Source organism: Pogona vitticeps, chromosome 3 (assembly GCF_051106095.1).
Source record: "Pogona vitticeps strain Pit_001003342236 chromosome 3, PviZW2.1, whole genome shotgun sequence".
Taxonomy (NCBI): domain Eukaryota; kingdom Metazoa; phylum Chordata; class Lepidosauria; order Squamata; family Agamidae; genus Pogona; species Pogona vitticeps.
The window spans coordinates 150,733,482-150,756,122 of record NC_135785.1 but is presented as its reverse complement, the minus strand read 5'-3'; positions in this window follow the sequence as shown (position 1 = coordinate 150,756,122).

The window sequence follows — 22,641 nt, the reverse complement described above, 5'->3', positions numbered from 1 at the left end:
TTTAAGGTAAAGTCCTTCTAGCACAGTTTATAAAAGATAATTAGCTTCAAATTTACAATGTTTCCAATGAACCTCCTTTATCCCTTCACCTCTGATTCATTCTCTCATGCCCATCCACAAAACCTGATCCTAGCCAGACTCTATTTCTCTTCTTGTATGGTCCAATCTCATTGTCTGAAATCTCTGTCTTTTCATGTGAACCATAGCCACATCAAGTGTGCTTCATACCATAATATCTACACCACCATGGCTTGACAGCATATTCACAACACATTCATCTTCCAATTTGGGAGGAGGGGACATGATAATCTGATTTCTTACACACTAGTAATGCCCCATTTCCTGGCAAAAGGAAATGACCCATTGCAGGAATAATGTTATTTGCAGCATCACAGAAGAAACCATTTCCCACATACAGTGAGGTTTGCCTCATTCACTTTCTGGGTTAGTTTCTCTCTGAGATTTCACTTTCTGAGTACATTTGTTCAGTTGTGTTTCTTTTGAATTAATATGGTATTTTCCTTGGAATATAACAATTGTTAATGTGTTGGAGGATGGAAACATGTTTATACAGTTTGCTTCTATTAGAGTTCTGGTATTTTCTTTGACCTACACAAAAACATAGCATAATGTGGGGAATACCTGAAAGTAATGCATAAAATGGATTTGGGTTATTTATTCACCCATTTATATCCCATCTCTGAACATAGAAAAGGCTTAAGATAGCATCCTTTTTATTCTTACATTTGGCTTGGGATTAGGCCACTAAAGAAAGAGGATGTCAGAACTTGTGAATCTTAGAACTCCTCCTCCTCCTCTTTCTCCATCCACATCTTTGTTTTGCTCCTCATCTTTACTTAGTATTTAGTTGGCCTTAGAAGACATACAGCCAATCTATCAAACAATTAATTTAGCAGCACAAAAGAGAATAATGGGAAGAATGCAAAACAGCAAATTCCATAGGATGTTATGGAATACTGATTATTCCTTTTAGTTAGCAGAATATAAGGTAAGAAAAAAGGAACCGCACATGGAAAAAATGGAGAGAGAAGCTCAATGTCAACCCCTGCATGATGAAAGTACTCCAGAAGCATTTAAAGTTTTAGAAACAGTATTCTTTTTTATAGCTACCATTTGTATTTACAGTCAGAAGAATAAAAAGGGAAAACATTGAGTCTCTACCACATGGAAGAGCTGTGCTTGCTGCTTTATCTTAGGTCAGAGGAAGAACAAAGACAATGGAAGAAAGCAAGCGAAAAAGAAGAGGACTGTGGGTTTGCCTCACATTCCAAAGGTGAGGAAAGAACATTACTGATCTAGTTAGTGGCAAACAACAATCATGTTAGACTGTAAAAGCCCCTTCCCACCTATACCCAGTCTAAGTGCATGCAAGATTGTTATTATTCCAACACCCCTTCTCAAGCTTGCATATAAGAACTGTCAAGTCCCATCTTGCTTCACAAGGTCTTGAAATGAACACTTCATAGAAGCTTTGTCATGATATTTGTTGTCACTGCTGCTGTGGGAGAGTAGAAACTTGTGGATGGTCCATTTTTCTCCACTAAGCCTTTCATATTGGATCCTTTATTTCCACCTCTTTGTTAAGATGGTGTACAATTGTTTAGTACTCCTGTTCCCTTTGAGTAGCCACAATAGATAATTAACATAGGCAAGAATAACAGTTAAATATCAATTTCTGCTTCTGGTATACAAACACTGATCTGCATCACCTTGCTGCTGCAGCATCTTTTTAAATTTCTCATTCCAGGCCCAAGCAGTTTCCTTCAGCCCAAATAGGCCTTTCTTTAGTTTGTAGACAAAATCAGAGTGTTTTTGTCTAATGAAGCCAAGTGGGTTCTCCATTTATAGCTCCTCTGCAAACTCTCCATGTAGAAATGCAGTCTCAAAACCTAGATGCTTGACTTGCATCTAATTGGAGGCTGTCAGACTCAGGAGCATTCTTATAGTGTTGTGCTTGACAACAGGAGCAAAAGTTTAAACAAAGTCTTTTCCATACTTCTGCAAGAATCCTTTTTCAACCAGTTGTGCCTTGTAGCATTCTAATTCTGCACCAGGCTTCACCTTGAAAACCAGCTTCTACCCAATGGCTTTCTTGCTTGGTGGTCGTTTGATCATGGTCCATATCTCACTGTGTAGTGCTTCTATCACTTCTCTTGCAGCATATCTCCTTCTGGTGGCTTCAGCTGCCAGCATCTCTTCAGTTTCTTCTCAGGTTGCTGGCTCATTCATTTGTGATTACGTTGTGAGGTAGGTGAAGCAAGGAGGTGGTGCACCTTTGTTGAGTTGAGATGAATGTCTGATGGGTGGCACTGGAACATGTTGTGACATTAGTGCCTCTTCCAGTTCAACAGCCATGACATATCCATCTGTGTCCCATTCTCTTGATGCACTGCTCTCATTCCATGTGTCATCATCTTCCTGTTCTCTGTTTGACTACATTGCAAAAGCATTGAAACTTCTGTACCTAGGAGGGCTCCAACAGAGGGGTCTTACACTTTAGAGGCATTTAACACAGTTCCTCTTTTGTCAGCTCTCCTTAGTTTATCACAATGAACCACATGTCTTACACTGCCTTTGCGTGCTTTTCATTACTTTATATACTTTGCTGTCAGGGGCATAGCCAAGTAAAATAGCCTGTTCTGTTCTACAGTCCAGTTTGTGATTTTTCTTTTTCTTTTTTTTTCCTTTTTCCCTTTTTCCTTTTCCTTTTCTTTCCTTTCCTTTCCTTTTTCTTTTTCTTTTTTTCTTTTTCTTTTTTCTTTTTTTGATAAATAAGCATATGCCAGCCTTCCAAAGATTCTAATGTATTTCACACTTGGCACTCTCCCATGCCATAATTCAAATGATGTTTTTGTGGCGATTTTTAATGGCAATCTGTTCAGGAGATATGTTGCAGTCATGATGCATCATCCCAAAATCTGTTGGGCAACTCTACATCTGCAAGCATGGATTATGTCATCTCCAAAAGAGATCTCAGTTTCCTTTCAGCTGCTCCATTCTTCTCAAGAATATGTGTGACACTTCTGTGCAAAATGCCTTGTCACTTTAGGAAGGCTAGAGTGTGGTGCGAGAGATACTCACTGCCTGTGACCAGCCCACCTAACTAATCACTTTTCCAACTCTCTAGTCACTTTGCTGGGCTATCCTTAAGCCCAAAACATAAGAGCCAAGCAAATTAAATTGTAAAAGAAACAATAATGTATTTTATTCAATGAAGTATAATGGTAACGTGGCACAATTCTTAGTCATGCAGTTTCTTGTGTGTTAAATAACCAACTTTCTAACTATAACAAGTTGTTTCTTAACAATGTAACTATGATAGACAATTCTCTTTGGGAAAGCCACATTACTATGCTGGGTATCAACCTCCCTCCAGCCCTCTCTGACTGTTAACTCTCTCAACTGAAAACTCTTTCCCTCAGACTCCTTTTTTCTTCCCTTGAATCCACCTAACAAGTTGTGATTGGCTCAGCCCTGTCTAGTCAGCTTCTCCTTGCTGACACTGAGTGAGGCTTCCTGTCACACCCCCATTGTCCATTTGAAATGCCTTGGCTTTCTTTTCAGACTTGTTATTCATTATGACCACACACTTCTTGGGTATCTCATGTCATCTTAGTACCAAACAACAAGCACATTAGGCTGTAAAGACTCACTGGTACTCAGTGTCAGTGCATGTGAGATTGTTATTATCTTCTGATCTTTAGGAGAGTTTCTGTTAGAATAATAGATGATCTTAAAGGAAATCATATACCAACATCAACCTATCCAAATTTGTTTATTTCTAACCCAGAGGAAACATTATAAAAGCAATGTTTTCAACTATTTAGAAAGATGACACCAAAAGAGGACAATATGCCGTGCAGATACACCAATGTTTTTAATACAGTTTCATAATGGTATTATGATATGCAACATCACAATCTACGAGTTACCTGTTCTTCAATTTACAAGTTATGTGACTCGGAAAGGGTTAATATAATAGGGTAAATATTGACATCAGTGACAAATGGTAGTGATGGTTAAAAAGGGACCAACAAATCACATCACTAAAAGGGGCTTCTCCAGTTAGTGGCACAGTGTATGTATACTTAAATTTCCATTTCTAACAGCTAGGAAATTGAATTATTCAACTGTGGCTTTTGCCCTTGTGGCCCCTGCTTGTCTTTCCCTCACAAAGGCTCCCGTTGCATTTTCTTCTCACTGCCACCAGTGGATCACTTCAATCCACAATATAAATGACTTTTGTCAGAACACTTAACTTGTGAACAGAAACAGAACTTATTTATTGGAGTGAAGCAGATTGAATAATAACAGAAGTTCTTCAGATACACATTATGCATAAACAATTCATCAACAGTTCTCTCAGTACATACTTCTTTTCTCTTGCAATATCATTACCACCTTCTCTACCTATTTTCTTAACCAGCTCCATTTCTCTCAGTATCTGTTCCCTCTCTCTCTGACTAACTAACCCTATCCTCCTTCTCCCTCCAAGCCTCATGTAACTTGACTCCACCTCTCCAGTCCTCTCATAGGTTCATGCAAATCAGTTCATGAATATGAATGGCATGAGTGACATGGGCAGTCATCATCTCAATAAACTCTGGTTTATGTGTGGTATTGTACTTCTGTATCCAGGATTCAATCATAAAATGGCCCAATATTGCTTCACAATATTGTGTCCACACTGCCATCAGGAAAAAAGATGCAAAGCTTTACATAGCAAAGGGCAGCCTGAATGTTGAGGACACTCACGTCAGGAGTCAAGGTGCTCACCACCATTCACAAAGAGACACTAAGCAGGGAAAAGTCCTAGAACATGACCCTTTTTTTTCTTGGCTGGATGCAAGAAATCTCCTCCAGGTAATGGAGACAAGTTAGTTCAGTTTTGCAAGGCAATGAACTTCTCCTGACTTCTGTAGAGGCAAGTTGGTAAAGACTATCCCCAGAACAAATTCAGTTCAGGAGAACTCATTTAAACTCAGACAAAAGCCCAGGAGAGAGCCACCTCTGCTGTGACATTGAAGTCATCAGTCTCCACTGCTTGGGGGTGTCTTTTTCACTGGAGACAGACTTGGAATTTAGCAAGATGGTGGATATCTAATTTGGGTCTGTAAAAAGAGTGGACCTCTGCCAGGTCTATAATTATGCTGGTACATTGTTTTGGTGAAGTGTGTATTGTTTGGAGAGAAAATGGCAGATAGTCCTATATGTATTCCTTCTAATGGAAAAATATGATCCAGGAGAATAAATAAGTAATAATCATAGTTTTGCTTAACTGAAACCAAGAATGAAATATGTTCAGACATGCTCTACACAGGAGAGTACCTAATGCAGGTCTTATGAATAACTGGAACATTGGATGTAAACTGGTGATTAGCTTAATTGCACTATGTTTCCCCTGCCTGCATTCTATTCTCATTCACTGTCCTGTGTTGTGTCTTTTTTTTTTTTTTTCTTATTCAAGCTTAGTGGCTTAAATCCTATTGTAGAAAGTCACAAATAGGGTGAACCCATTGAATTAATGGAGATCACAGTGGGGCTGACTTCTGAAATCCTCACTGATTGCAGTAGTGACCTATTACTCTAAGCAACAAGATTTCAGCCACTGATTTTTTTTCCAGGTGATAAGAGAAGCTTTTGTGAATTCTAGTTGGTTGCCCAAATTCTGCCTAAATTTGTAATTCCCCTCTTTTGTTTATCAGAAAAAGAATGTACGTTTTCTTCACCCTTACACCTTCAGCAACAATAATTTTACATTGATAGATATAAGTATTTGACACTATAGCTCTGATAGTTGATAAACAAATAGATCTATAGTTATTTATAGCATCTGTTAATTTAAAAAATATTTTAATTTTAATTTTATTTTTATTTTTGTTCTCTGTGACTCCTAAAATGATACAAAGGAGACAAATTAAAGTGGATATGGAACAGGTTCTAACTGCCAATTTTAATACCAATTTCAGTAGCCAACTATCTTCAGAAAGACAGAATTTTGGGCTGCCCACTGGAAGAGAAGCAGAGACAGAGTCAGCCTGATGTCCCTTGAGAGAGAGTTCATCTAGAGTCTAGATTCTAGACTCTAGAGACTTTCCAGGACCCATTGCAACAATCCAAAAACACATACAATTTAAAGGCAGCATATTTCAGACTTGGAGTCTAAGCATGTACATTTTGACTAAGATGTCCTAGAAATTTAAGTGAGAGATATTTCCAGGTAAACGCACATGGGACTGCTACCTTGGATTGTAATCTTGAAGTTTGATTATACCAGAATGGCATTTAATTTAATAATAATTTATTGTCATTGTACTGTATACATGGTATATCCATACAACGAAACTCACACAGGCACCCAGAGACCAGACCCACATGAACACACATAAAAATTTCCCAAACACTCCCCACTCACTAAAAAATCTCCCACTAAGAATACAAACAACTACACTGGAGGCTAAGTAACACTGTCCAACTATTCACTACTGGTGGTCTTTAAGCTCATTATTAAGTGCGATTTCTGGCAGATAGAGCATCCCCCTCTCCATAATCAACAAAAGAGAAATTATTGCCCATGGTTTTCTTTTCTTAGATCCCTGCTTTCTCTATGAAACAGTTAACTGAAACAAAGAGCTGTGAAAAAATATTACCACACTAGGTTCACAGGGGGAAAAAAGACAATTATTGAAACAAAACAGGCAAAAATATCCACATTTAAGCTTAGTGTTCTGGAACAGTTTTAGAAAGAATATTTAGAAGTGTTAGTGATTTGAAGAGAAAATTTCAGCCTGGGTCCAGTGGGGAGAATTTTTAACAACATTAATGTTGGAGCACAATATAATCAAGGTTTGCACTGGAGGCATTGTGATCTCCAATGAACCTTTAATTGAAGTGAGGGATATTAAAGAATTAAGAAAGAAAAGGGGAAGGACTGAAAAATGATGAAAACACAAATAGAGCATAACAGGAATCATGATTAAATTTGTTCTTAATGTACAGAACATATGAGATCCTAGAATTCAAGAATTTAAATTCAAGAAAGAAAAAAAAAGCAGTCATATTTTTATGAGGGAGGGGGACTTGAGTCACAGGACCCTCTGTCAAGTCAGACTTAAGTTGCACCAGTGACTCTCTCTCTCTCTCTCTCTCTCTCTCTCTCTCTCTCTCTCTCTCTCTCTCTCTCTCTCTCTCTCTCTCATTTTTTGTTATTAAATGCCAACCACTGCCCATTGACTTTGGTGTCATAAGGTGCCTAGGACAATCAGCCTTCCTTTGCCAGCCTACTCAATCTATTAGACTTTCCTTAAACTTAGTAAACCCAACTAAAATTGGCACTGGCAACCAGCCATTTTCTAAGTGGTCATGAAGGGCAACCCATGGCACTCTGGTGAACTGCAGTAACCATTAGGTCAACCACAGTTTTTTGTCCCTCTGAGCTACCAACATGGTCTTCCTTCTTCACCCTCCCCATGACACTACAGTTATTGCTAAATGCCATTTGAGCAGAAGCAGAGTGATTCAAAGGTTTCAGAGGAGTAACATGAAGGGGATTGTTGTGAGCTGTGAGTCAGAAAAGAGTCTCTGGTTCGAATACTAATATTTGTCCTATTGAGTTGATGTAGGTACACTTAGAAAGCAGCATCCAGTACAATTCCCCCCATCATTGTATTTTTCATGGGTTCAGTGCTGTGTGTGAAACAACAAGGGTCCTGCTCATAGGCAGGCTATTTATGTGAGTGAGGACTCAGATATTCCAGAATTTTTTCTAACATGTAGAGGAAAGCAAGAGCTCTTCAGAGCTAACACTGAAACTGAAGAATGTTATTACAGTGGGGACAAGAAAACCTGTGTCTCTCTAAGCATGTCCCCAGTGCTGGGTTGAATGGCATCTAAATAGGGTTCTTGATGCCTTTAAAACAAGAGAGAGAGAGAGATATTGATCTTAGAATGTCTAATACTCTTTTCAAAGAAAATGCTCTGCTATGAGCTCTATAAATGTGCAATTGAGTGTGGTTCTGGCAAATCTGGCTAGCATCTCAGGTCCCAGCCTTTAGCATTGACTAATGAAGCACCCTGTGGGAAGGGATCAGGAAATGACATGAGCCTTTTGAGTGTAAAGTGTTTCCAACTTCCCTGTGGGTCCCCTGATATCAAAGGTTAAAAGAAGTAATGTTCTGTTGTGATGAAGTTATATGTGTGCCCTATATGTTGAATATGATTTTTGCATGTTGCATGCATGCACATACACAATATTAGTTCCTAAAGCATGCTTCAAGAGAAAACAGATCTATCTATGAAAATAATTTGCTGTTGTACAGCTGCAATCACTTGTATTTCATGCCCTGCTTTGTTGTGAGGTAATGAAAGACCTCACTTCGTGTTTTCTGCATGGTATTAATCAGTTACATTTTGTCACCTTGCTCTTGTTTTTGAGGGACTGTCAGCTCATTCCAATGTAAAATTAAATGTTAGCATCTTTCTGAGATACAATATCCATCTTTTTTCATATGTCAATTTTATTCTTTTTACCTCAACTTTTCTATACTGTAAATGCCTTTCCACTTTTCTCTTTTGCAAAAAGTCATTATTTCCATAGAAACAAAATTATTTATTACCATACTTAAATTGACCTTGATTTCAATGTCTTAAGTTGAAACAATCTGGAAAAGTTTGGATATTTGCTATCTCTTGTTGTGAACTACCCAAACAGCATTCTCTCACTGAAACATCCTCATTCTGTCAGGTAAAAAGAAAAGAAAAAGAAAAAAATAAGGAAGATAAAAATGTGTCTCCTTAAAGACCAACTGCTATATTTTAATGTGAGCTTTTGTGCACAAGCCCAAGTGTGGGAGTACATGGCAATTATTTATACATTTATACTTGGTCCCAAATCAGAGATTCTGATTCTGGATTGGCATTGTGGTCAACCAGTAGAACTGCTATGTGTTGCAATAGACCAGATATTCAGTCTAAAATCTAAAGACTAATTTTCCTATGCAAGCCCACTTAGGCCTTGAGATTGTGTGTGTGTGTGTGTGTGTGTGTGTGTTCGTTCTCTCAGTCCTATTAACTTCAAAAATACATTTGGCAGGAACATGAAATAGAGTCTTCTTTGTAGTTCTCAGACAACTCCTTCCTGAGATTGTTAGAATGCCCCACTTTCACACTGTCCTTCTACTGTCAGATAAATTCTTTAAAAAAAAAATAATACTAAGGTTGGATGGGCAGCTGCTTAGTTACTGATGAAGGGATGTCCAATGGGTGGTTGTTGTCATTCATACCTACTCAGTATGCATTTAGAATTGCTTTTCATGGAATTTTTATTTTAGGACTAAAATTATCTACTATTTATTGGTTGAAATCCTTTTGTTTAGCATAAGCCAAATCATAACTTTTGGTTTGTTCCTTCCAGTTAAATAAACTATTATTGCCATGATTTTCTGAAGTGCATGAAGTGCTTTGTTTGTGCACATGAGCACCCTAGGAATCATGGCAAGGATGCTTTGTTTACCAGGGACAAACCAATGGAAAGCTGCAGTTCGGCTTACACTATAGCGACAGGATTTTAGCCAATAAATGTATATTGTTTAACAAAATATTTTAACAAATAATATATGTCAATTCTTTAACATATTCTGTTTTTATTTCTACCTCTTCTCTAATCACATTGTGAGACCCCTAATTTGTGGAGAAAAACAGTATACACATCAACTAATTGAATAAATGCAAGGAATAAGAATTATGCACAGGGAAAGCTGATATTGCATATGCCGGTCCTGTCCCCTCTGTATATTTTCATGATTGTGTATTGGCGGTGAACTCTAAAGCAGCAAGCTTACTCTTTGATTTGTGTGAATTATGCAAAATCCAGGTCATGTGTATGACTTCTTACTCTAGATCTTCCAGTTTTAGCATTTGGTTGGTGATGAATGGGGCCACCCAATGTTGTAGCATGTCTACAGCATAGAGACCAATAGATATAGTCCCACCTGTCATACAAGTATGAACATATAAGGCTCAATGTTTGAATAGGGCTAATATCTCTGGTCTTTTTAAACTTTTATGAAATGAGAAGGAGTAAATTTATGAGAAAAAGTATCCCTTCTTCGCACATTTTTGGCACACATTATGCACATAGGGCAAGATTTTAAAAGGAAAACCTCATCTATCTGTGAAGGAACCGCATATGATTTGGAATGTTGATTTTCTCATGTTTCAAATCATGTGCAGTATTTATTTATGTATTTATGTATTTATTTATTTATTTATTTGGATTTCTGCCCCGCCCATCTAGACCAAAGGTCTACTCTGGGTGGCATTACAAATTAAAAACAGTTAAACTAATAAACATGCACTATAAATCCAAGATGGTAAGGTGTGAATTTAGGATACAGCAGGAGGGAAAGCCTGTGCAAATAGCCAGGTCTTGAGTTTGCTTCTGAAGACGCCCAGAGAGGGAGCCAGGTGGATCTCCATGGGCAAGTTGTTCCAGAGGCAAGGGGCCACTGCTGAGATGACCCGGTTCCTCGTTCTTTCCTTCTGGACCTCCCTCAGTGTTAGGCCCTCAGCTGCCCAGCCTGGCTGGAATGACTCTGGCAGAACTGGGTGGGAGAAGGCGATCTGCCAGATATTGAGGTCCTAAACCAATGAGGGCTTTATATGTAATCGTAAGAACTTTGAAATCAACGCGGAAAAGAATGGGCAGCCAATGTAAGGTGGCCAGCATAGGGGAAATATGTTGGTACCTTTTCACCCCTGTAAGAAATCTGGCCACTGCATTTTGTACCATCTGAGGTTTCCACATCAATCTCAAAGGCAGCCCCACGTAGAGCGCATTACAGTAGTCTAATCTTGAGACTACGAGCGCATGGACCAAAGTGGTGAGTGCCCCTACATCAAGATAGGGATGCAGCTGGGCAATCTGCCGAAGGTGGAAATGTGCGGAACGAACCACTAACAACACCTGGGTCTCCATGGTGATTGCTGGTTCCAGATGTACACCCAAGCTATGAACCTCACTCTTTGTGGTAAGAGTCCATTGCTGAACAGCCCCCAGACAGCGCTCAAGGGACAAAACAGCATCTACTGTTGTTGGAAAAAAGGAGATGTAGAGCTGAGTATCATCAGCGTACTGATGACATGAAGCTCCACATCCCCTGATGACCCCTCCCAGTGGCTTCATATAGATGTTAAACAGCATTTGAGAGATAATTGAGCTATGCAGAACCCCACAATTGAGGCTCCACGGGGCCGAGAAACTCTCTCCAATCTGCACTCTCTGGGGACAGTCTTCCAAGAAGGAACGGAGCCAGGCAAGAACTAGGCCACTGATTCCCAACTCGGAGACCCTCCCCAGGAGAATACCGTGGTCAACAATATCAAAGGCAGCTGAGATATCAAGGAGGACCAACAGACACATTTTGCCCTGTCGGTCTCCCTCAGTAGATCATCAAACAGGGTGACCAATACTGTTTCTGTGCCGTGGCACGTCCTGAAGCCTGACTGGAATGGATCCCTGGGCATTGGTTTCATCCAGAAGGCCCTGTAGCTGATCGGCCACTACCTTCTCAACTACCTTGCTGAGGAAAGCAACACTGGTGATGGGCCTATAATTACCAATATTGTCTGCTGCCAAGCTCAGTTTCTTCCTAATGGGCTTAATGAGTGTCTCCTTGAGGAGAAACCCATTAATTATTGTTGTAGCCCATTCAGATGTTATAGGCCTGGCTGCTTTGATTAACCAGGCCTGCAAGGTCAAGGGAGGAGGTGTCGGCATGACAGAGAACAAGCACTCTGTCCACCATGTCTGACATCACAGGCTGAAAGTGGTTAAGTCATTTTGCATGTAGAGGTTCCATTTGAGTAAGAACATCTGCACGTACAGGTTCTCCAATTGAGGAAACTAACATCCACATATTGAGGAGGATCAAACTGGTGAGGAACCTTGTGTGTTTATCCAACACTTTTTGCAGTGCCTGAATAGGGTTACTGCTGCTTAGAGTAAGAAGACCATTTGTTAAATTAAAAATGGCACTGGTGCAATAACTGATTGGCCATGAACAGTAATGAACTAAACCAAAGCAATAAACTTCAAAAGATTTTTCATAAAACATTTCATGTGTCAAAACATTTTCATGCCAAAAACATAGCTCAGCTGTTCTTAGGATGGCCTAAAGACAGAGTGTTCTTTCATCTTCAGACAATGTCATTCTTTCATTATTTTCGGATGGGAATTTATACAGAGGTTGTGCCAATATGCCAATTTATTTAAGATTTTTAATTTATTAATAAAAAGTATGGAATTACTCACATACATTTTTAAATTGTCAGCCCCAATCATTTTAACCACAGTTCAACATCATCATTTCACTACTCCACCAAAACTTGTTTCAGCAAACTAAGTCCACCTAGGCTTCTAAATATATATTTGCACATAAATTTTAATGTCAGTCACATATATCCATTGCTTCACAAATGTTCTTTAATGTGAGTGAAATGCAAAGTACTGCTGTGATGAGTACAGATAATAAAGGAAAAATTCTTAAGCCCATTACCTAGCAAATGAAATCTTGGACAACTGCATAAAGGTAAAGGTAAAGGTTCCCCTTGACAATTTTTGTCCAGTTGTGTTCGACTCTAGGGGGCAGTGCTCATCCCCGTTTCCAAGCCACAGAGCCGGGTTTTGTCCGAAGACAATCTTTCCGTGGTCACATGGCCAGTGCGACTTAGACACGGAACACTGTTACCTTCCCACCAAGGTGGTCCCTATTTCTGTACTTGCATTTGCATGCTTTCAAACCGCTAGGTTGGTGAGAGCTGGGACAAGCGACGGGCACTCACTCCGTCATGTGGATTCGATCTTACAACTGCTGGTCTTCTGACCCTGCAGCACAGGCTTCTGCGGTTTAGCCTGCAGTGCCACCATGTCCCTCGGACAATTGCATAACGTGACTCTAAACCAACCAAGTGGTTATTTAATGCATAAGCACACTCTGTCAAGTAGATCCTACTAAGTTCAATGGCTATGTGTGTATAGGCTTAGGTTTGGCCTTTGTATGCACAGGAAGTAACACAACAATTCTAAAAGACAAAAAAATTATGTTTATATACGCATCAAGTGCAGCACCTAACACATTGTAAAAGGCACATCTGTGCAGAATAATAGAGCAAAAAGTGAAATTTAATTTCTGTCTTGTTATTGTAAACACTTACAAATAATGATCTATTCTGTTTTTTTATCTGTTCCTTGACTGTTTGGCACACTATTTTAACCACCAAGAGGAAGTCAATCTGACCAATCAATAAAATATTTCAGTTATAATAAAAATAAGCTAGAACAACAGCCTCAACAACTGCTACTACCACTACTGTGGCCATTAAGCAAAATTCAGAAGAATCATTTTGTTTGGGCTGAAGGTTTCTCAGATTCAGAAGACTAGAAGTCAAATGCCAGCATCTCCAGAATAATGCATTTTGATTCTGCAGGAGAAAAAGCAAAACACTCATGTGTCATCCTGACAGCAGACAGAAACACTGGCATCAAGAACAAACATCTGCTACGTTTGACTTCAAGGGGTCTTTACATTCTTTTCCAAAGTTACTTTTTACTGTTAGGCAAATTGCTTCCTGGAATATTTACCCAGAGCGTATTTCATATGTACGAGCTTTAGTAAGTGGCACTGAAGCAAACAGATGTGCAAACCCCAACGTGCACTTTTTAGAGTGGATCCCCAGTGGGGCTGACATTTTAAATGGAGACCAAATTCTCATTAACTTTTGGCAAGCTATTGACTTTCAGCATACATAGGCAGTCACTGCTGGTTGAGAAATGTTATGAGGAAGAGGGGGTATTCAACAAATAGCAGGGCATGCAGTTTCTTTTGTAGAGCAGCCTGGCACTGTATCATCTGAACAAGGTGCAAAGGTGATGATAGCATTTGACAGTCTCCTTGGCTGGGAAAGGATTGTTTGCAAAATCAGCCAGAAAGGTGGTAATGCTACACCTGGTGGAACGGGGCAGTAACAAAGAAGAGTCACAGAAGGCTCAAGAGGATGGTTAGCACTGATTATCCCTAAAATCTAGCTCTGCTTCCAGAAATCTCAAGGTTGTACTTAGAGATGGATGCCTCTATCAGATTTGCTTTCTCTCACATTATGGTCTGTGGATATTAATTAAATTCTTTGGGTTCTTTTCTTTTAAGAGCCTTAAAATCTTTTAAATATATTTTTAAAAACTGAGCCAAATGAAATTCTCTATTGCAGAGATAATGAAGTCTGTCAGTTTCACTTTTTGTCAATTTGCTTCTTGCAAATTTCGCTAAATCCTGATGACCAAATGTATTGAAGAGGTATTGCCTCCCATCCTTAGTTCTGTTTGCTACTATTTTCTGTCTGGGGCTGCAAAACTATAAATTGTTTCTGACTGCTTTCTTCAGGAAAATAATTTTTTTCTCACTCGACTGATCATTTACCTTCTCTTGAGGGGCTTCTTTTCTGAAATTCTGAGTTTGACAAGGCTTTTGATAAGGTACTTGAGAAATCTAAACTTTTAACTAGTTTGTTACAATACTTAGCTATTTGGTGACTCTTTCAGCATTTTTAGAAATATTTAGATGATTTGCCCCTTCAGAAAACCATGTCTTTGCCCAAAAAGCTTTAGGCAAAATCCAGTGTCAGCTCTCCAGTTTAAGATTCAGTGGCCAGAATATTCTTGGTGATTTAGACATGCATAATTTAAATGAAGTAACTAATGAGGCATTACAATTTAGCTTATATGTAAATCAACAACAAGATTCTGTACTTCAGAGATGTTTGTGAAGAGAACAGGGATTTAACACCACAAGTTAAATGCTTGTAAATACTATTCATTTTTAATGATGTAAGCTGCCTTGGGTCCTTTTAAGGAAAAAAGCAGGATAAATTTGTTTAAATAAATAAAGAAATGTCCCCACCCATCCAAAGTGACTTTTGCTAGTACACAAACATCCCTAAATTCCACCACAATTAATATTTCAATGTGTAGAAAGATTTACTAAGAAGGTAGAGATATTTTAAGAAACTTAATTAAAAGTATTAGAATTTATGGATTCCATTTCTGTTTCACACTGAGAATGAATCTCATTTAGTATAATTGCCAGTGTAGTTGAGACATCAGAATCCTACTTTCCATGTTTCGGAATTAAGCTCTCACAGAACATGGAGTAGTGAAACAATTATTTTGATACCAAAGCAATCTCAGTGGAAATCAATGCCTTTTCTAGGAAATCCTGTAGAAGAAGGTGCCAGTTTGTGCAGGAAGTGTAATAATTCTGCATAGTGTTGGTGTGTCTGCATAGTGTTGGGGGGGGAATGACCACAAAATATCTGAGAGAGACCACAACATTTTCAGGAGGAAAAAGCCTTGCACAGAAGGATTGTTGCACAGAGAAAAACACCCACCCATACCAGTCTTTCACTGAGAGCAAGAGTCTGTGAGGTTCATACTTTTTCATAGAGGTGCTTCATTTTCAGTACCATGGTCCCCTCCATGCTGGGAATACCTTTTGAACCTGGAATATGAAAACCTTGGAACATTTCACTGCATCTTTGAAGAATTTATGAACAAGATGGCTGCCAGGTGAAGGAAACAATCCTGGCACGGTCTTCTGGTTTGGTTTATCTCTTTGTCTCTTACTGTCCCTTTAGAAGCTTTGTTCTATTTTATTTTATTTTTGTCCTATTTTTATTTTGACAAGTGGTATCTGGCTACTTGCCCAGGGGGGACAGAGTGAGCATTGATGCTCAAACTCTCAGATTGCTAATCACCCTGATCAGATCACAGCTGAACTGCAGGAATAACATCATGGCCAGAAAGAAGAAACTTCTGAGGATTCCCTCAAATTCTCCTTCCAAGGACACTAAACAACTACATCTAGATGGTATGATGACCCTGACTGTTTCAGAAGCTGTAAGTGACTTAGCCCAAAATGTTTCTCCAAACAGATATTCACTGCGGACAACCAATATCCCAGTGGATCAGGTGAATAACTGTGATAATATATCCCGAGGGCCCCCACCCCACCCCTAGAACTGGAACCAGCCAGCTCTAGTTCAGGCAATATTTTACCACACCAGGCTGGAACTGCTCTGGTTACTGATATTCCAGACTGCTTGACAAACATGGCCTTGGGGGTATCATATTTCCAACTATTGAAGCTGCTGGGCGAACATTCCATAACTACCGGGATAACAGTGCTGGCAATATTTCAGAAGTTGCAGGAGATTGTGGACTAGGCAGCTACTCTAGAAAAGGCACTGACTCAGAAAAAGGTTGACTGCCTCCAACCTCACACTCCTCCTCATTCAAAGACAGACAATAGGTGCGATCTAGTGGGAGTGTTGAAGTTGGAAAGATCTCAAAGAGCAAATTGGCAAGTAGATATTCCACCTGGCAGCTGTTAGTGTCCCAAATCATCCTAGAAGTCTCAGACAACTGCATAAACAGAGGGAGGTGGACAAGTAAACAGAAAGTGCTCATCTCCCTGAGCAAACTCCTGCAGTCAGAGGTGAACCAAATTGATCTAAATTCTGCTGAATACTAGCCTGGCCCAAGTGCTATGACAAGGATATGGATGGACTTCCACAGATCAAGAATTTCCCTTATGACCTTTCGGATAAGAAGATTTCTAAGCAATTTCTCCATAGCTCCCAAAAGAGGCAGAGTCTCAGGAAAATCAAGCTCAGTCTTTCCTGGGGAAACAGGCAGCAGCCCACTTCTCACCACTGACAACAAGGTTATTCCAACTTGGCGACCAGCCAAAACATAACACTGTCAAGAATCTTCCTCCCAGAGCTTATCAGGAAAAGATAACATCACACCAGGCTGTGGACAGCAAGCCTGATTCTTTAGAAAAACTTGAGGAACTGACAAATTGCCATGGGGAATCGCTTCTAAAATTTGAGGCTATCCTAATGCCACCAAGTTCAGTAGTAAAGCCTGTGATGAATTTGGTTATGAAAGCTAGAAAGTGATTTACTGATGGAATATGTGGTTATGAAGTTGGCCTAAAAGAATCCATTTTGGTCTCTGTGTGCTTGAAAGTGGAAAATTCCAAAAGGCAGTTTTGCTTCACAGACATTGGTCAGGCTGACCTGTTATCTCGTTACCTAGTAACGGTGGCCTGGTACAGAGAGAGCAAAGTCATAACATTCCAGGAGCTTAGAATGATAACAACTTGAGTTCTCATGAGAAGATGGGGTGGGACAAGTTACTTTTTTCCTTACCCCTGATTGGTTGTAAGCTGTGAAGAAGAAGGCGGGAGTAAGTTGCAGAAGGGAGAGAAAGTGAACATGGATGACGGTTGAAAGACACAGAAAGGACTTATTTCTCTTTGATGGATTTTAGCAGAGGATTTTCCATATTGGACTGATGGATCTTGGATTTTCCAGAAGATTGGTATGTTCTTGATTGGACTATGGACAATGGGATTTACAATATTATTTTAAGATGTAGATTTTTACTGAAATAGAGGGGGAGCTTGCCTTTCCCAATTTTATTAGTTAGAAAGTTTGTTATTTTTGTTTCTTCTAGAGGAGTCCAGTTTCTGGTCTAACTGGATGAGATGGAAATGTACATAGATGCCTTGCTTTGCATAAACTTTATTCTTTCAGAACTTTATTTTTCTAATAAAACAAAATATGCTTAATATCTGGATTTTGGCTTCTTGAATAGAACAAATGCTACAATTGATTATTTGGTTTACCTAAATGGTTATTCTTTACAAGGCCACAGAAAAGTAACGCTACCTTGGGTTCAGAATATTCCTGGGTACTAGGAGAATTAGATTTCCTAGAACTCACGTGTATATCTTGGTTCTCAAAGAAATCAGTTCAGACTTCGTGCATGAGTGAAAGGACTGCCCTAGGGTAAAATTGTTGGACCCGGTTTTGCCTGTTAAAGGAGTCTCTCACTCAGAATCCTCTCTGTCCCATGGCAGAGCAGTTTCTTAGGAAACTGGCTTTGCTCACAAAGCCTATGGAATCTGGCAACCCAACAGCTCTGACACCCTCATAGCCTCAACACACCCTCCCAACACGAGACCTATTGGAATTATCTGATACATCACCAGATGGAAATCACACGGGGAGAGCCTCCTTTATGTAGTGTGGATGCTCCACCACATGATCTACCTCTGACAGGGCACTCACTTGAGTGCCACCAGACACACATTTCTCTTCAGAACCTCCACAAGAAAACCCCATTGACCGAGCTGTATGAGAAATCTCATTACAACTGGATCTCGACAATGAGGCTCTGTCCCAGGAGGATCTTAAAGCAGTCAGAGTGCTCCCTGAAGAGAAACAGAGACTACCGCGCCAGGGGCTGGCAATACTAAGGCAGGAATTAATGGCAATAGCTGAGACACCTCAACTTAAGCACACACTGGAGGGCTTAACTCTCTTACAGGAACAAAACATTCTGAAGGCTACAAAATTCAATGGGAAAGGTCTGCAACATGTGCTGGAATGACACTGACCAGCACATGTTGCAGACTGTCCAGGCTGAGGTTCACCTTGAGCCATCTGCTTTCCTTGCCCCTCCACTGCCTTCTCCCTCTCACAGGTGATTGCCCAGTGACAAGCAAACCATGGCTCAATTGTGCTCATGTGAAGGAACTTCCAAGAACTGAGGACCTGGAGATTTCATCACCCCAAAATCCTTTTGCTGCAACTGAATCCACCAGACTAAAGCAGGACTCTACATCACTTGTGGATGCATCTGTTTTGCCATCTTTCTCACAAATTCCACTCTCAATGAAATGCCCTCCAACAGAGCTATTCTTCTATCAATTCTCAGCAGATGCTGTCTCCAAAGAAGGTCATAATCAACTGAGGCAGCCATCTGTAATAGAGGCTGTTGACTATATCCATACACCTGTAAAGCTACTTGCCCCAGAGTCTGATCTTTCCTCTTCTTAACGCCTAAAGCAAAGTAAGATTATACAGTATTTGGAGAGTGCCAGATCTCAGCGCTCACAGTCTACTGAGGCACCCATGGGATTACTGCAAACCTCCAGACCCACTTCAAATCAGATTAATGTGCATGTTGACATTCACAATTGCGAGCAGTTCAGCAGTTGCCCCATGGACCCACAGGCATCGTTAGACCCCTTATCTTCCCCTGAAACAGACAGCTTATCCAGTTCTGATTCCTATGCAGTGGGTTTGCCACGAAACCTGATAGAGTGCCTCCATCTATGTCTTCCAATTGGTGTACTGCCCGCTCTCCCAACGGTGGCCCCTCTGATGCCCTTAGACTGATCTCATGGAACATGGCCAGGTGGTATAGAAAGCTGCAGAACCAATATTTTACTGATCTTCTCTGAGGTTTTGACATCATCCTACTCCAAGAAACATGTGGAGTTCATCCTATCTCCCTAGTGGGCTATGCCTCATACTTGCTTCCAGCACAGAAGCTTAAGATGAAGGGGCGCCCCTCTGGGGGCTTGACCACATTGGTTGCCAACTGTCTATTATCAGACCATGCCTTTATGTCTGATAGTAGCTGCCAACTCCAGGCCATAAAACTCAAAAACAGGTCCTGAGAAATATTGATAGCTAATGTTTATATGCCATCAGTTCCTTCCAAAGAACATAGGGATTGTCAATGGGAAGCCCTGAACCACTCCTTGGACAATCTTGATCATAGATTCCTAGGGATCCCTCTTCTTCTAGCAGGAGACTTTAATGCCGGACAGGCACTAAGGCAGCTAGTTAGTGGTTGTTATGAGTGTATTTGCGAAGGCTTTCACGGCTGGGATCTAATGGTGGTTGTGGGTTTTTCGGGCTCTTTGGCCTGGTTGGACAGAGTTCCTACTCCAGTCCTCTGAAGATGCCGGCCACAGAGACTGGCAAAACGTCAGGAAGAACAACCTTCAGAATACAGCCAAAGGGCCCGAAAAACCCACAACCACCGGTTGTTATGCTTGTTATGTAACAAGCTCCAACTGAATTTTGACAAATCTAAAATCATTTGGATGCCTGCATTTCACAGCTCTATGGAAAGGGTCCAATCAATGTTTCTGTATAAAATCTTTGGCCTACTTTGCTGGGTTTCTTATCTGACCCTATGCCTTGAAACTGGCCAGTATAATCTTGAGGCCCTGGCTTGGCTCAGATTTTTCAAATACTGGGTCAGAATCTATTTTTTCTCAGCCAAGGACATCCTGTTTCAAGCACTGCTCTCTGACAATGTATTTCCAAACGGTCTGGGCCTATTTATCCAGAAAATCAAGACTCAGTCACCAGATCACAGATCTGTTGGGCTCAATACCCCCATCCCAGGTATTCTGCATAATGAAAACTAGAGTCTTAGATATTGAGGGGCAAACCATACGTAGTGCTTGTGACGTTCGCCTCCTTGAGGCACCTTCGTTTTGTGCCCTCACAAAGGTTCCAGTCGTGTTTTCCTTTCACTGCCACCAGTGCATTACCTTAATGCACAAAATAAATGACATATGTAGCATTCAGCCCTGCCCTCACCTGTCCGTCACAGCTGGGCAGTGGAACATCAGCCAATGAAGGGATAGAAGGTGGCGCAGAAGGGGGAGGAGCTGGAATATATATAGGGGTGTATGATGTAAAAAAGAGGAGAGAGAGAGATTTTGGGGGAGAGTTAGTGATGAGTGTGTCTATGGGCCTGTGAGCCAAATAGTCAGTGAGGAAAGAGTCTGTGTGTGTCAGTGAGTGAGAGACCTTGATTAACATCTTGTGATTTACTTACTTTATTTTGTTAAACCAATAAACAAGTTTTTGTTTTGAAACAACACTTGTCTTTTTTAAAATATTGGATAAAATTGGTGGCAGCAACTGAAGAAGAGTGAGCACTCCTGGAGGCCTGAGTTGGTAGAGGCTTCAGCATGCTCGCTACATTAATTGGTGTCCAGCGTGTGGGATACGTGCTTGGTCCAGTAAAGCCTTGGACTGGAACGGTGCCCAGAGCAGAGAAGATCTTTAGTCAGGGAATCTGAGTGGATGAGTGGGTAACTTCCTAGGGCTTTTCTCAAGGGGAGAAAGTCTAGTAGGAGGGCTCTGAAACTCAGATTGGGGTAGCTAAGATAGGGACTGGCTCTGTGGAAACCATTTCTGGAGAGAGTTACCCAAAGCAGAATCTGGGGCAGGCTGGCTAGCTTCTCCTGAGTTCAAGGGAGAGCTCTGAGGGGACAAAGCGGAGGCCAAGGGCAGATAAGCTGAGGGGACTCAAAGTCAGCTAAACCTAGGATAGGGTGAAGCTGTGATTTTAAGTGGTTTTGGTGCCTGAGAAAGGGAAAGAAACTCTGTCTCTGGTGACAGGCCTAGCTGGTTGCCAGATGCCTAGACACTGTAGCTAGCTTACCAGTGGATGAGTGCTGGGGAAGCAGCAACTTTATAACACAGACTCTCACTGACAGGAAGGAAAAAAAGTGTACTTTTAAATTGAGGCTTGAAAGTTGAATCAGAAGCCTGAGTAAAGGAACATGCCTTTAACCAGGGGAAAGAAAGCTGAGTGAGTGCCTTGTGAAATGGCTGTTGGGTCAGATAAAGAAAATAGGGATTCTGGGGAAGAAATTACCTCAGATCAAGAAGAGACCTCAAGGGGGAAGGACCCAATAGAATTCAGAAAGTGGGAAAGTGGAGCTAGAAATGAAGGCCAAAGCTGAGGAAAGACAAATGGCCTTAGAAATGGAGAAAGAAAGAATGAGACAAAGAGAAATGGATAGGAATGCAGAATTGGAAAAAGAGAGAATGGCATTTGAAATCAGAAGGCTAGAGCTGACAGCTCAGGCCAATAATAACAATAACAACGATGGCAGAGCCAACTCTGAGGAGAGACATTTATCAAAGGTAGACCTGAAAAGACTCCCAGTCTTTAGAAAAGGGAATTGCCCTGAATCATTTATGATGATGTTTGAGAGAGCATGTGAAGATTTTGAAGTAAGGGAATCTGAAAGAATGATAGTGCTGAGATAATTAGTGGAGGCCTGGCTGAGATCTATGCTGAGATGCCTTTAGAATTAATTAAAAATTATGGTGAGTTCAAAAAGTTAGATTTTGCCAGGTATGGCATCAATGCAGAGCATTTGAGACAGAAGTTCAGGTCTCTGAACAAGAAACCTGAAGAGTCTTATTCGCAGTGGTGCCAATTTGACCAGATACCTGGATAAATGAATCCAACAGGAGGGAGTTGAAACAGTACAAGATCTTAAAAACATCATTGGTCTTGAACAGTTTTATTCACACCTACCTAGTGAACTGAGGTATCTAGTCAGGGACAAGAAATGCAAAAATCTGCAAGAGGCGGGACAGGCCGCTGATTTTATTTCCCAGATTAGAAAACCAAGTGGTTATGAGGGAAAAGTTGTGAGGAAAGTGTGTGAGGACACAAATAAATATCCCAGAGGACAATTTAAGAACCAGCAGAAGGTTGGGGGCCATTTTGTGGGTAAGCCCTCAGATCAGAACCAGACCAGAAACCAAAATTTGGAGGGAAAAGGAGTTAAGAGCTCTGGTAGTAATCAATTGAATTTTAGGACTTGTTTTCGGTGTGGAGAAAAGGGCGATATTTCAACCCAGTGTGGTAAAAATAGAGAATTTGGGCCACAA